Source organism: Adiantum capillus-veneris, chromosome 16 (assembly GCF_014529385.1).
Source record: "Adiantum capillus-veneris isolate H3 chromosome 16, ASM1452938v2, whole genome shotgun sequence".
Taxonomy (NCBI): Eukaryota; Viridiplantae; Streptophyta; class Polypodiopsida; order Polypodiales; family Pteridaceae; genus Adiantum; species Adiantum capillus-veneris.
In genome coordinates, this window is record NC_140946.1 from 20,585,725 (window position 1) to 20,601,451 (window position 15,727).

Genomic DNA, 15,727 nt, shown 5'->3' on the forward strand with positions numbered 1-15,727 from the left:
AATCCCTATTGGATAGAAGAAGCTAGGAAACTGAATAATAAGGGTCTGAACCGACTGGGGCACTTCTGGGACGGTAACAACAAGAGCTAGAAAACCACTGAACTTCTGGTAACCCAATTCCAACTTAATAGCTTAGAGGTTTTGCTAGTCAACAAAGTGATGAAAGAGCTTGACAGTGCAGTGATGCCAATTTGTGACTCGGAGTTTGACTGGAATGCTTGGAAATGGCCCAGAAGCAGCCTCTTATGGAAACCCTACTCTAAAGTGATCTACCATACAATGATGCTAAAGGAATTGGTCTAGCCCCCTTAACAAGATATGGAAAAAGCAATGGTCGGAGGAAAGGTGGGAGCAAGTAATCAGGAGAACATCTGGTCGCCAAAGGTTCCGTATCACATGAAGATATTTCTATGGAAAGTGATTAGGGGTGCTCTTCCGACGGGGTGAAGATTCAGGAGAGAGGGATAGGGATAGATCGATGCCTGGGGTGCAGGATGGCTAGTGAGGATTTGACCCACCTTTTTATGGAATGCCCAGCTATCAGAGGCCTCACAGGAAAAATTTGCAAGTGAGTCCAAAGAACATGGAAAATTGGTTTTTTCAAAACTGATTTACTCCTTGGAGGTAGTGTTGGGTAGCCCTGCCATCCTCATCTGCACTTAAATTATCAGGTTTTACTTTTTACATATGTATGGCAAACAAGGAACCACCGTGTGTTCGAAGGAGTTTCTGAGGTGGCAAGCTTCGCAGAAATTATACAAGAAAGCAGAGTGCTAATATGGATGCTTGGACGCAAGCAAAACTCGGATGATTGGTATAGGGTTACTTGTGCCTTGTTGTCAGCGGAATGCTTAGGTAAGGGGAAAATCATGAAACCAGAAGATTAGTGAAGAACATGATAATGAACCTGGTGTATCAAGGGCATTGGGGCAGGTCGTTAGGGGTGGCTCCCCATATAGCTGATGTAAGTTTGGCCTCTGGATGGTGCCATGGCTCGGCAGGAGCATGGCAAGTTCTTGTAATTTTTTGAGATGATCAATATAATTCACTCACAATTGTGAGTTTTGCCCAAAAAAAAAAAAAAGAGATTCAACTGACAATTAAATTTTTGAGGTCTCTTGGATTATTCCTATGACAACAAAAATGTCTCTTCTTCTTCGTCCTCTCTCTCTCTCTCTCTCTCTCTCTCACACACACACACACACACACACACACACACACACACAATAGAGATGTATTCATGTATGATCAAGCTTTTGTGTTGCTCAAGGAGAATGGAATATAGATTTATGTATGACCGAGCATTCATGGATAAATAGAAGCTTGATCGTTTTGAACATTTGCATCTACATGGGTATAATATGCTTATTGGAAATGGTACGTCACTTTGGAACGACAATATTGGCTTCAAATGTAGAAATCTGAAAGGAGATAATATGCTTGACTATGTGCATCTTCTGGAAAACATCAGGCATACCATCAAAAGTTTTAACATTTCGATCAATGAAGCCCAAAATCCGGCCATCGCACTTTATGTATTGATCTCGCTTGGGTAAGGACTTTTTTTGTTGGCAAGCATTTTTTGGTGAGCGCTTTTCTGGAATCGAGTGAGCAAAATTCAAAAAAGACTCTCTCTCTCTCCCCCCCCCCCCCCCCCCCCCCCCCCCGCCCTTGAGAGCTGAGGATCTACTCACTTTTTTCTCTCTCCTTATCTCCCCCCCCCCCCCCCCCCCCCCCTCTCTATACAATGATTGTGACAAATTAACAAAACTAAGCTACCCTCTTACTCTCTTATGCCATTTCTCTTCTACTCTCTCTCTCTCTATATATATCTATCTATACAATGATTGTGAGAAAACATGTTCATACATCATCCAGTGCTAGGTACAGAGTTTTGACTCTCTATCTATCTATCTTTTGGCTCATTTTTTAGCACTATAGATAGAGAGAGCAGTACCTCTCTCTCTCTCTCTCTCTCTCTCTCTCTCTCTCTCTCTCTCTCTCTCTCTCTCTCTCTCTCTCTCTCTCTCTCTCTCTCTCTCCATCCACAGACATCCATAGTTGACCATGAAGAGAGACGTGATGAGTGAGAGAAAACTTTTATTACATTCAAAATCATGTTTACAATGGTGTACTCTCTCTCTCTCTCTCTCTCTCTCTCTCTCTCTCTCTCTCTCTCTCTCTCTCTCTCTCTCTCTCTCTCTCTCTCTCTCTCTCTCTCTCTCTCTCTCTCCACAAAGATGTTGGAATTAGGGTCGCAGAGAAACGCACACAGCTTGGAGAAGACGAAGGAAGCTCAAGGCACACAATAGAGAGTGTGTTACTTAGTGTGCAATGGAAAGATAGATAGCCCTAGAGTGATGGGCGTATATACAATGCTCGGGGGAAAAAACCTCCTAAAGAGGGAAAAAATGCCACGGCGGTCCTAGTGTGTTCACACACATCACTACCACATGTATATGGTAAAAAATCCCCCCTGGAGTGATGCAGTGAACGAGAGCTGGCACATGACTAAAGGAAAGTTCCATGCCCTGAGGACATGATCAGTCCACAAAGGGGAGTAAGCCCAAAGCTTTGCGGAAAGCTTCAAGCTTCTCACGAGACAATGCCTTTGTGAAAAGATCTGCAAGGTTGTCCTGTGTTGGCACATAAGCCAAGCGGATCTCTCCTGCTGAGAGCCTCTCCCTGACATAGTGGTAATGCACCTCAATGTGCTTTGTGCGAGCATGAAAAACTGGGTTCCTCGCAACTGCCAATGCGCTCTGACTGTCAGTGTAGATAGTGTTGGCAGTGTCCTGTCCAACACCCAAATCAGCCATAAGGCGTCTGAGCCATACACACTCAACCGTAGTTGTGAAGACTGCCCTGTACTCAGCCTCACAACTCGAAGTGGACACAATAGGTTGCTTCTTGCTTAACCATGATATACATGAACTGCTAAGCATGAAACAAAAACCACTTTTGGACACTCGCGTGTCAAAACAACCAGCCCAATCTGAGTCCAAAAAAGCATGTAAGTCTGGCGGCAATGATCCCCCCTTGGGATAAAACAAGCCAAGATGTAAAGTGCCACTAAGGTAGCGAAAAATCCTTTTGACAGCCTGCCAATGCTTAGACCCTGGGCTATGCATGAATCTGCTGACCTGTGAGACTGCAAACTAAATATTTGGCCTCGTGTTGCATACATAAATGAGGCAGCCAACAACAGTTTGGTAAAGAGTGACATCAGCAGGATCGCCAGCATCATGTAGACTCAACTTCAAACCTGTTTCCATGGGAGTGGCAATAGGTTTGCAATCCTCAAGTCCAAACTTACATAGCAACGTCTCTATGTAACTTTTCTGACACAAGGCAATACCACCATCACACTGCTTAAACTGTATACCCAAGTAATGATGCTACAACCCCAAATCTTTCATCTTGAAAGTAGCATTCAAATCAGCCTTAAATTCAGCAATATGTCTCTCATTTGGTCCAGTGATTAGCAAATCATCGACATAAAGAACCACAATGAGAAGTACATCACCCTCACGCTTTACATACAATGTGCTTTCTGTTGGACTGTTACAAAAGCCTCGTTTGACCAAATGAGTGTCAGCTTTCTCATACCAAGCACGAGGAGATTGCTTCAACCCATACAAAGCCTTCTTACATCTGCACACTTTGTCCTCTTGTCCTTTTATGACAAAACCGCGAGGCTGCGTTACATAAACTTCCTCAAATATGTCACCATTCAAGAAAGCAGTAACAATGTCTGATTGATGTACATCCCAACCAAAATGAGCTACCAATGCACATAGAAAATGCACAGTAGTCATATGACAAGTGGGAGCAAAAGTCTCTTCATAATCTATGACTTTTTGCTGTGCATAACCCTTTGCAACAAGTCGAGCATTATGGCGATCGATCTCACCATCCAGTTTGCGTTTCAACTTGTAAACCCACTTTGTACCAATGGCCTTTTTGCCAGGAGGCAAATCACATAAAGTCCATGTGTCATTTTCTATAAGTGCATCAGATTCTGATTGCATGGTAGCCATCCAATTTTCTGAATTCTGTGCTTCATCAAAAGACAGAGGCTCCTCAACATCGTGTAAGTTAGACACAGCCAAAGCATAACAATCTGATGCATAAGATGCATGGCTAGAGCCTGAACGGGTACGACTAGACAAAGGTGCATCCAATTTACTGTCACGCAAAGTGTGCACCAACCATTTTGGCATACCTCTAGCCTGCTCATTTTCAGCCCTTTCCTCATCAAGTACATCATGTACATCTGCATCAGTAATAGGTTGATCTGTAACATTTTCAGAAACCCCCATAGGCTGTACGTTTGCCTAATTGGAACTTACATTCGTATTTCCACCACTGTAAAGAGGCAACAAAGTGTCATAAATGTCTTGTGAGCTTACATTACTGTCTCTAGTACATGACAGTAAGGGATGAACAGAATCTTCCACAAACACTACATCCCATGAAACCAGAATACGTTTTGTTTGCGAATGATACAACCTGTAACCTTTGCTTTCAGCACTATAACCAACAAAAATACATTTCACAGCCTTATCATCCAATTTTTTGCGTTGTGTTTGTGGCACCAAAGCATATGCCAAACAGCCAGAAACATGCATGTGCTCAATAGAAGGCTTTCTATCATGCCATGCTTCGTATGGAGTAATAGACTGCAAAGCTTTCGTAGGACACCTGTTTAGTACATAAGTGGCACACATGATGGCCTCAAGCCAAAAAGAATGCGACAAAGCTTGACTTTTGACCATACATCGTGCCATTTCCGTATATGACCTATTTTTTCTCTCAGCAACACCATTTTGCTGAGGTGTATAAGGCATTGTACATTGGTGTTTTATCCCACAACTAGCAAGAAATGCATTGAATTCATGAGACGTATACTCCCCCCCTTGATCGGTACGGAGGGTGCCCATAGTACATTTCGAGACATTTTTAGCCATAGCCAGAAATTGTTTGAAGCACATAAAAACTTCGGACTTCGCTTTAAGCGTAAATACCCATGCATGCCTGGAGTAATCATCAATGAAAGTCACGAAGTACATGTAATTGCCCAAGGACGGAGTTTGCATGGGCCCACAAACATCACTATGCACAAGCTGCACCTGCATGTGGCCCTAACTGAACCATCCTTTGGAAACTTAGAATGTTGCATTTTACCCAGAATACAACCTTCACAAACATGTTTGACAGGTGCTTCAAGAGGCGGCAAAGAAGCAACCATATTAGATTTCTGCAAATGCAGCAAACTGGCAAAATTCAGATGACCAAAACGTGCATGCCAAAGTTTTGCATCTGAAATAGCCCTTGAATCTGCAACTGCATTTGCAAAATTTTGTCCACACTTGTCATACAAAGTAAGCTTATACAGCCCACGGCACAAAAGGCCAGATGCAACAATTTCATCACCAAAATTGAGATCATGAACTGTACATCTGTCATCCACAAATTTGACTACAAGACCAAGTCTAGCAAGTGCGGATACAGACGAGAGATTCTTCTTGATCCCATGTACATAAAGTGCATCAACAAGTGTGAAGGAACTGCCATTTGCAGCAATAAGCACAATCTTTCCAACTCCCTGAACCGGATAAGAGGCATTGTTGGCACAATGACTGAATTCCCATGAGGGACAGACTTGAGAGAGGTGAACAATTCACGATGTGAGGTAATGTGCTTTGTAGCACCACTGTCGAAATACCACACGTATGAATCTGCAGCAACTGACAAGCATGCATCATGGACAACAGGATTGTAAGTGCACTCTGCGCTAAAAGCCCATTCTGCATCAACATCAGCAACACAGTCTCCTTTCACAGAAGACTCAACAATGGCTGCATTTGTAGTGGAACCAGCATTTGCAGTGGAACCACCCTCTTTCTTCTTAGCCTCTTTGGCCTTCAACTTAGGACACGACTTGATCAAGTGATCATTGGCTTTACAATAATGGCAACGCATCTTCTTTTTGCCCTTATCACTAGAATTGCCAGACGAAGTGCTGCCACAGCAGAAGCATTGGGAACAGAAGTTTTGCCACTCACAACAGAACCATAAGAAGTGGCTGCATTGCTGTTACCACCCTTTCTTTGAGAAGCAATAAAAGCCTGTTCAAGTGCACGCTGTCTAGTCCTGTTTTTTCTGGAAAGTGACTCTTGCAACAGCAATGTGCATAATGCATCAAACTTGACAACTTCAGGATTTCCTTGGGTCATAAGTCTCCAAGTACTAGCAAAAGTCTGGTAAGAATCTGGTAAGGCATCAAGAACATTCTGCACAAGGGAACTGTCTGAAATGACCACCTGCAGAAATAAGTTGCTCATTGATATCATTGACACTAGCAAGGAAAGTGTCCATATCATCTTCCTCATGCATAATCTTTGATTCCAACTCTTTACGCAGCAAAGCAATTTTAGCCTCATTGCGGCTTGCATAAAGACCAGCCAAAATATCCCAAGCCTGTTCTGCAGGTTTTGTTGAGCGGATGTGAGGAACAATCAATGCATGAGCTTGCGCATCCTTTACATCCCAACGAGCTTGTTCTGCCATAGGCAAAGCAACTCTAATAGCAGCAATCCTTGCAGCAAGACCTCCAACATCCTCAACATCGCCTGCATCCTCAGAACCAGGACGTACATCAATGCCCTGCACAATATTTTAGACGCCCTTTGACACAAGAACATGTTGCATCATTGTTAACCCTCACAGCTCACGGACACCATATCACCTATGACGGACATTGTATTATTTACTTGGTAGAGTCAGGTACCGGGCTTGTCGGTCCAATAGGGAAAGGGTAAGAGTGATAGCCGATGAGAGGCGCACTCTAACTGGAACATTCAAGGGATTAGTTGGCTAAGCATGGGCGCCCAAGTGTGAATGGGGTGAGCGCATATAGTAGCTAACTAAACCTAAAATTCTCTCATTCTCTCATTTGTGCAATTGAAGAGTGCTCTTGCTCCATCTCCATCTTCTTCTTCATCATCTCCTTGTGTGTGTGTGTGTGTGTGTGTATGCGTGAGAGAGAGAGAGAGAGGGAGAGAGAGAGAGTGTGTGCGATCGAGCATTGGGACAACGGCACGGCGGCGGTGAAGCGGTTGAGCGTGGCATAGCGGCGTCTCCTTCTTCTCCGCGGCGAGGAATCCTCCACGACAGAAAGCGTAGAGCTGTGAGTGACATACCATCGCCATCTTTGAGCTTACTAGTTTAATCTTGTTGTGTGCTTGGAGCCATTTGTGGCTCGCACACGGTGTATCGTCAAGTTCCTTGCATTGACACGTGCGACATACGTGCACATTTTTGGCACCGTTGCCGAGGAATGCCATACACTAAGCTTGAATGGCACTCTGTGCTTCTTTTATGGTGCAATTTGAATTGTAGGAAAGGTAAGGAAGAAGGGTGTGTGTGTTGAGAAGAAGGAATTGTGTTACTACTGTGTATTTTCTTGGTTAATGGAGTTTTCAAAGGTACTGTGTTTTTTCTCTGTGTAAAGCGTTAGTATTAAGGTGGTTAGTTATGTGTAATGTAATGTACAGTAAGTAGGAAGTAGATCTATGTGAGCTAATAGAGTGTGTTAGTGCGTAATAGTAGGTGTATTAGTTAGAAGTGGGTAGGTAGAGTGTGTGTGTGCTCTCATGCAGGCCGCGGCGACCTTATCCTTTATTTTTAACAAAAATTAAAAAAAATTTGAAAATTAAAAAATTTAAAAAAAAAATTATATATATAAAGGTAGGACCTGCATCAGGAATATCTCCCAGACCCAAGCCCAAGCTCACGCTCAGGCTTAGACATCTATCACCCTTTAAAATTACGAATTTTAGCTTCGCACGTAGCTAAAAATCGACCTTTTTTGAGGACCAACGGAGCTTCAGGTGACCGAACGTTGTGATGTAAAGCACACGGCGACCCTCTGAGGGATACGCTCGTTTTGAGCTATCACACACTTTAATAAAAAAAATCGATCATTAAAAAACATAAAAAACACGAGTGAAAACGGACGCTTAAAAAAGTAAGCGGTTAACCTTCGAGATTATTCGCCGATGCTTGTAGGGTGTCAAAGACACATGCATATGCGCTCTGATTGTGCGCTAGAGACAGAGCAACTAGAGAGAATTTTGACTTACGCGAGTTCTCAATATCCACCTACTTTAGGTTCCGGGCCCTCGGCGGGGACCCAAGGTAGTACAAACCAAGACCCGAACATAGCGGCTAGTGACAATTCCTCTGACTACGACGTCATGGAGGGTTTCCCAATGCCTAATCCAGATAGCTCAAGCCAAGACATGCATGCCATGGGCCCGCGGTCAGGGCCGAGCGTGCTTAGCCGCCTGAAGGAAACCTTTAGTAGAGCCACTCGCTCCGAACATGGAGCTAATGATGTAAATGAGGGGGGTGGGAAAGTAAATTCTCCATTCGTGCCCAATGTAGACCCTATACTCTTAGAGAATGTGCACGTGAATACTTGATTCACTGCACCTCTTGACTATTCAGAGTTATTTCCCTCCGAGGTCATATTACCCGATGGTAGAAGCCTTGCCGAAGTGCAAGAGGTTGAGTGATATAACGTTGCAGCAAGAGAAAAGGAAATTGAGAGGTTACGCAAGGCGGAGCAACGAAGAGAGTTAAAAGCGAAAGCCCCTATGTCAATATCGTTGCTAAGAAAGCAATCAAGTGCTCCTGACTTAGCAACTGCTAAGGGCCAACCCCTAGAAAGCAACATTGCATCTAGCTCAAAGGACACCCCTAGCACCTCAATCCTAGATGGAGCGTTCTTAAATGAGAACTGGGAGTACAAACTACAAACAGAAACTCTAACCGATCTATACACAAGTCACACCTATCACGTGGGTTGGTTAGATGTCCTGCAATCCACAATGGGTGCTACTATTGTGGAGGATCAACAACAAAGAGTTTGTGAGGTCATCCATAGGGTCATTGAGTTAGAGAGGCAAAACAAGGGGATCAACATGCCTTCAACGAGTCTAATGAGATTCTTGGATATAGGAAAGGTTAAACAACCGATCTTATCACAAATGGAGTCTCCCTCGGTAAGTCCGATGGATCCTCCATACGTTGTTTCGCCAGGGGTCTCAGTGCAATCTGAGCCCACAAGTGATAGCTTTACCTTTCCAAGTCTAGCTCACTATCCCTTGATGACGCCACGGCTACCATGCCTACCCCAATGATGGGCATGCCAAGAAACATGCCATGGACCTCATTTGTTAGTAAAGCACCGCTACATGGTAGCTCAATGCCTGCAACAGTACCTACAAATGTGTACCAATCATATACACCCATGGGTCCTCGTACTCATGTAGTCCCTACTCCTCCCATTGTTTCAACTACTTATGCTCCACAACCACAACACCCAAGCTCGTATTTCCATGGGACTATACCGGCTAGCATTAGCATGTCACATCCGACGTCTGCTATGCCTAAGGCCACCCATATGAACTATGGACCAGCACATGGCACAACATCGTACCCAACGTGGAACCCAAGGGCTTCCTATGCGCCAAGCCCAATGCCAATACCTACTCCACATGTAGTCTCCGGAGCACCTCCACCCACGGTACCTGCTCACTTAGGTGACTTGGTACCATTTGCTCAAGCTATAGGTCGATCCATTGCTAAGAATATGCGTAACACGTCTGATAGAGAGCCTAGAAGTAAGGCAGTACAAATAGCCAAGCTCACACAAAAATTTAGTGGAGACGGGGATGTGAGAAAGCATATCGAAGTGTTTGAACAAATATGTGATTCTCTAGGAGAACACAATGACCTGCATAAGAGTAATGCTTTAAGCCTAACCTTAAGTGGAAAGGCAGGGGATTGGTATAGAACCCTAAGGGTGGAAGAAAAACCGATTTACCCTACTCTTAGGAGACTGTTCTTGAAAGAATACATACGAGAGGGAGTGTTTTGAGGTGTAGCCTCTCAGCTCCAGAAAGCCCAACGAGAGGAAGGAGAGTCGGTGAGAGACTTTATAAGTCGCTTGAAGCATTTGAATTCTCGTTGTAATCCAAATGAGAGCTTCAACAATAAACAATTGCTTGATAGATTCATTAGGGGTTACGACATGAGGACATCTACAATGGCCTAGTCTTTAGAGGTATCACCACTTGGGAAGCAGTCACCGCAGCAATGCAATCCAATTGGAGGATAATTTAATGATTCAAGGAGAAAGAGTGTCTGTTGAACCTAAATCTATTAGCTCGCAAGCATCAGGGCATCAGCCAATGACCCTAAAGCCTATTGCTAAGGAGCCAAAGATATATGAGATGACTTTAGTAGATCTTACCAAGGCTATTCAAGAGAGTCTTAGAGACAATCGTGCTCGGCAAAACAATGATATGTATCCAAGAAGGGAGCAACAATGGTGCTCAGTATGCTATGGACCGCATAGTACCAGTGAATGCCCTACTTTTAGAGTAAAATTCAATGGGAACTGCAATGCCTGTGGGGGGTATGGTCATCAAGCTAAGGATTGCATAGTATTTAAGCACGCGATGGCCAATAGACCAACCTTAGCATGGACAGACACACCTCGAGTGCCTACATTGATGCCGGCCCCACCTCTTGAACAAACAACACAACACATGGTCCCTAGGGCCCAAAATGTTGTTCAAACAACACCCTTACCACCTCGAGTGCTAGGACCGCAACCACCACATTCGAGAATCACTTATGTGAATCAAGTGGGTTGTGAGTCATCTATTTCTTGTTTGGAAGGCTGTGAGGAAGATATAGATCCTAATATTGCATATGGGCTGGATGTACTTAAAGAAAGTCCACAATACTACATGGAGGACTATTGGGGACAAGTCAAATCTATATATCAAGTAGCTTCTCTTGCGGCAAGAGGCCAAAATATCAATTACACCGCTAAGAGACCACCTCTTCAATGCTATGAGTGTGGAGGTCCACATCGTGTAGCCGAGTATCGTATTAGGCTACAAAAGAACGCCACACTAATGCAAACCAATCAAGCGAGCACATCTACAATGCCAATACTCGAGTGTAATCGATGTGGCATAGATCATTTGATTGCCCAATGTCCAAATAATCCAAATGCACCGAAGATCACGCCATTAAACTTGATTAAAGTTACCGAGGAGCCATCACAAAGTACACATGTGGTACCAGTTAACGTACTCACACGATCGATGCTCCAAAAACAAAACTACATTCTTGAGGAAAGAGACACGACATCAATTGCCCAATCTCAGAAAAAGAAGAAAATACGAAGGAAGAGATCGCAAAAAACAGCGAAGTCAGACCCCAGTTCAAAGACCAACATAGGGACTGGTGACGACCTTGTATATATGAACGACGCTGAAGAGGATTCGGATTCAGGTGAAACCATGGGGACCAAAAGGACCACTAAGATAGAAACCAACAAGGAAGATCTTCATGAGCCACAATGGCCTAGATCCAAAAAGAAGATAGGAACTTACCCAAACCCTACAGAGGAGATTGAGCGAGTCAAGCAATTAAGGAGTTTGGTAGAAGATACCCAAAGGGATCTAGAACCAGCACCTAGGAAGATCCAGATTACAGACACCATGTTCCCTACGCAACAACAACCTCACCAAGACCATAGACTCTTAGCCATACCTAGTGTCATCCAAGAAGAAAGTGACTTAAAGTCATGGGAAAGTGGTCGCACTCACTTCTTGATGGAAAGAATGTTTACAGAGGGACTACTTGATCCTATCAAAGAAATGGAGATCCCATCTTCCCCACGTCAAGGGACTGAAGCCCAAAAGGTGCCGTTAAACATTGCCAAATTGATGGATTTCATGTCTTCAGAAGTTAGAACCACCATCATGTCCAAACTATATAAAGACCCTGAGCTAGTCTCAGCTCTTCAAGCCTTCCTTAATGGAGAACTGAAGTGTGGGCTGCCACAATTTGCATAGATGGATGGAGCTGGCGAGATGCCAATAGAGGAGGAGCACTTAGATCCACAACCCAACCTAGATGAGAACCTTGTTATAGAAATACCTGTTAACAAGTTGGGACAACACTTTGAGGGTGATGAATCCAATGCGACCATACCAATCACTCCTAAGGGATTAACCGTGAACGGAATCCTTGATAGTGGCGCTGGAGTTACCATTGTGACTAAAAATTGTTGGGAAACTATGGGAAGACCTCACCTTGCGACCACAACCATAGTAGTGAAGATGGCCAATGGGTCTATTGTTGAGCGTATTGGGATGCTAGAAGATCTCAAGATCAAGGTCTTTGGACATAAAATAAGGATTATCTTCATTGTTATGGATTTCTCCAAGCACACTTTGGCATCGGAGATGATCTTAGGATGTCCTTTCATGAGGGAAGGAAAAATGGTGCATGACTGGTCTAAAAACCATGTCTACTGGCAGTTCCAAGATTCTTATTCTGTCATTCGAGTGGATCTTGTGACTGGTCGAGCACATCCCCTAGGAAACAGGTTTATAATTGATCATAGATCTGACACCACAGCTCACTCGGCCCCATTGCAGTATTGTTACACGTGTAAAGCGGACACTGATGTTGGGGAAGATTCTCCTTATATGGATGTACTACCTGGGATGACTGAGTCGGACAATGTGGATTGGGTCCACCTAGCAGCAACCATAGACACTTGGGGAAACAGGGGGACAACGTGGGTAACACCTGAGGGGGATGAAATCCCCGTACCCTTAAATATGCTACAAGCAATGCATATAGCTTCTGACAAGACTCATCCTAATATAACGAAGAAAACATACAAGTGGGTCCCTAAAGGTTCTTTAGCGACCATAACTAGTGCTAAAAAACAGAAGCCTTGTAAGAAACATACCACTCGCTCCAAGAAAAGTAAGAAAATGTTGCGATGGATTCCTAAAAAACTATTGGAAGCCCAAGGATACAATCAAGGAAATGATCAAATCTGGGTGCCAAAACGTAGATTGTGTGTTTACCTGTCACCTAACCCACATGAGCCCAATCCTCTAGGTCCAAAATGATTTGAGGATCGTGCAAAGAAAAAAATCACAGAATGCTACACACCCGCTCCAGAGCTAGTTTGGGTACCGAAAAAAGAACGATTTGTTCCACCTAGCTCAGGAAGGGGGGAGTCCCATGAAGCTTCTAGCTCCTCATGTAATGCATCCATAGAGGTAAAAGCTTCTCCACAGCCTCCACCTACAATAGTGGACGTTCATAAAGCTACAAAGGAATGCACATCTCCCAGTGTTCAAGAATCACCTGATGACGCACTTCAAGTTCGATCCTGGGAGAGTACCTTACCACCCTTGCAACTCGACGAGGCACCTAAAGTAATAGAAAACTAATGGCAAAAATCCTCACCTATTACCAACTGGAACAATTGGTTTCAAAGGGTGACGAGCACATTTCAAACGGTATGATCTACCCAAGGAAGGGGGGAGTGTTTGCTGACAGTCATCATTCACTCACTCCCCTCTCAACCTTCCTCCCTGACCTCTCAATCACTAATCTTAGGGAATGTATATATAAAGCCTTATACTCACAAAACAAAAGTAATAAAGAGCAAGAGCAATTAGCAAACGAGTATGGACAATAAAAGTCAAAACATTGACCCACACTGTCACATTCACATCCGGTACACTGAAACAGAAACCTATGTCATAAAACACCTTTGATCCTCATCACTCGAGTGATGGAGGGTAGGTAGTACGATAGGAGTGTTTCTGTTTTACAGTTGAGTGATTAGCAAAGTCCTTTTTTTCCACTGATGTGCCTCCTAGAGGTATTCTTTGTGTTTCCTTGTGTGTACAGGAACGTGTTTCTATGGTTAGGATTTGGACCTTCATGGGATCTTTCTCTCGTTCACACTTCAAATCAAGCGCGACCATCAACACAAAAAAGTGTTTCTTGTCCATTTGTATCGCCCCTTATATTTTTTGCATCCATGTTTGTCTGCTTTGATTGTGATTGGTAGCATAATATTCAACGCATTTGCTTAGTACCAAACATTAAATTCAATGTAATTTTTTGTCATAATCACTTGTCTAGATTTAAAAATCAAGCAGTCCGACTAAGCTAAGTTAGGTGATACAGATCTTACCATGGGGAATGCCTTCCTAAGAATCAATGGTTACTTAGGTTCTTAATCTGATTTATGCAGCATTGTGTGAAATGTACTAGGGCTTTCTAGTGGGCTTAGTCCCTATTGACCTTAAGCTTAAGTATTATAAAGGGAGTTTACTAGTGTGATGAGCCTAAGGAGGTGTAACCCTGTTATATGACCCCCCAAAGTTACAAAATTAAAATGCTGAAAACGAAAATAAAAATAAAAAAAACAAACAAAGTGCCACAATGTAAAATCTTAAGCTGGAAGAGAAATCTCAGCTTGATTTGGTACTTCACTCACATGTATCGCCTATGTACTAGAGCCCTAGAGGTTCCCAGTGTGGGCGTTATTCCTTGAAAAGCAAAAAACCCAAGGCATACAAAATAAGCACACACATCAAAATTGAATCACTATGAAAAGACTTTGGGGAATCAAAGAGAAAGTAATCAGTCAGGCGATGATTTCGTGAGAAATTCCTTTTATCGTAGCTTAACTAAGGTCTTCTAGGTATAGCCTCTAGTCAGCCCTCGAACATGAAATACTTGGCTCTCGCGATTAAACAACTTAATTGACCAAAGAAAATTAAGAAGCTTACCCTTGGTATTAATAGTCGATCTCTAGTGCCTTTCGATCGTTAAATTAGCGACCCCAGACTTGTTTAATTTTTTACCTTTACATCTGTTTATGCATTTGATTATATTGTAATTTAATCTTTATTGCTGACAAATGGTTTAAAATTCTGTTACCAATCACATTGTTTACCTACAACTGCATATGCTTTTTAGTTCTATATGAGAATGCATTTATTATGCCAATGTTGTTTGATTTTGTAGTGACTGAAGAAGGCTAAGGACATTCATCTCAAATGCTCTTCCACCTCCACGAACGAGCTTCAACTCAATAGCTTCCGAGGATAGAATCTACATCAGGAAGGGGGGCATGTTAACCCTCACGGCTCACGGACACCGTATCACCTACGACAGACGTTGTATTGTTTACTTGGTAGAGTTAGGTACCGGGCTTGTCGGTCCAATAGGGAAAGGGTAAGAGTGTTCGTCGACGAGAGGCGCACTCTAACTAGAAAATTCAAGGGATTAGTTGGCTAAGCATGGGCACCCAAGTGTGAATGGGGTGAGCTCATATAAAAGTCAACTAAACCTAAAATTCACTCATTCTCTCATTTGTGCAATTGAAGAGTGTTCTTGGTCTATCTTTGTCTTCTTCTTCTTCATCTCCTTGTGTGTGTGTGTATGCGTGAGAGAGAGAGAGGGGGAGAGAGAGAGAGAGTGTGCGATCGAGCATTGCGACAACGGTACGGCGGTGGTGAAGCTGTTGAGCGCGGTGTAGCGGCGTCTCCTTCTTCTTCGCGGCGAGGAATCCTCCACGACAGCAAGCGTAGAGCGATGAGTGACACACCATCGCCATCTTTGAGCTTACTAGTTTAAGCTTGTTGTGTGCTTGGAGCCATTTGTGGCTCGCACACGGTGTATCGGCAAGTTCCTTGCATTGACACGTGCGACATACGCGCACAATCATGTAAGCCCACATAGGGTAATTGTCCCCATCCAACCTGTCCTCAGCAGCAAACATCTTGAAGACATCTGTGTTGTTGTCAGCCAT

General features: G+C 43.5%; 1 pseudogene; it reads left to right on the forward strand.

Moving 5' to 3' along the window:
* The first annotated feature begins 10,193 nt into the window (after positions 1-10,193).
* Positions 10,194-13,421, forward strand: LOC147438683 (uncharacterized; annotated as a pseudogene).
* Positions 13,422-15,727: the final 2,306 nt, after the last annotated feature.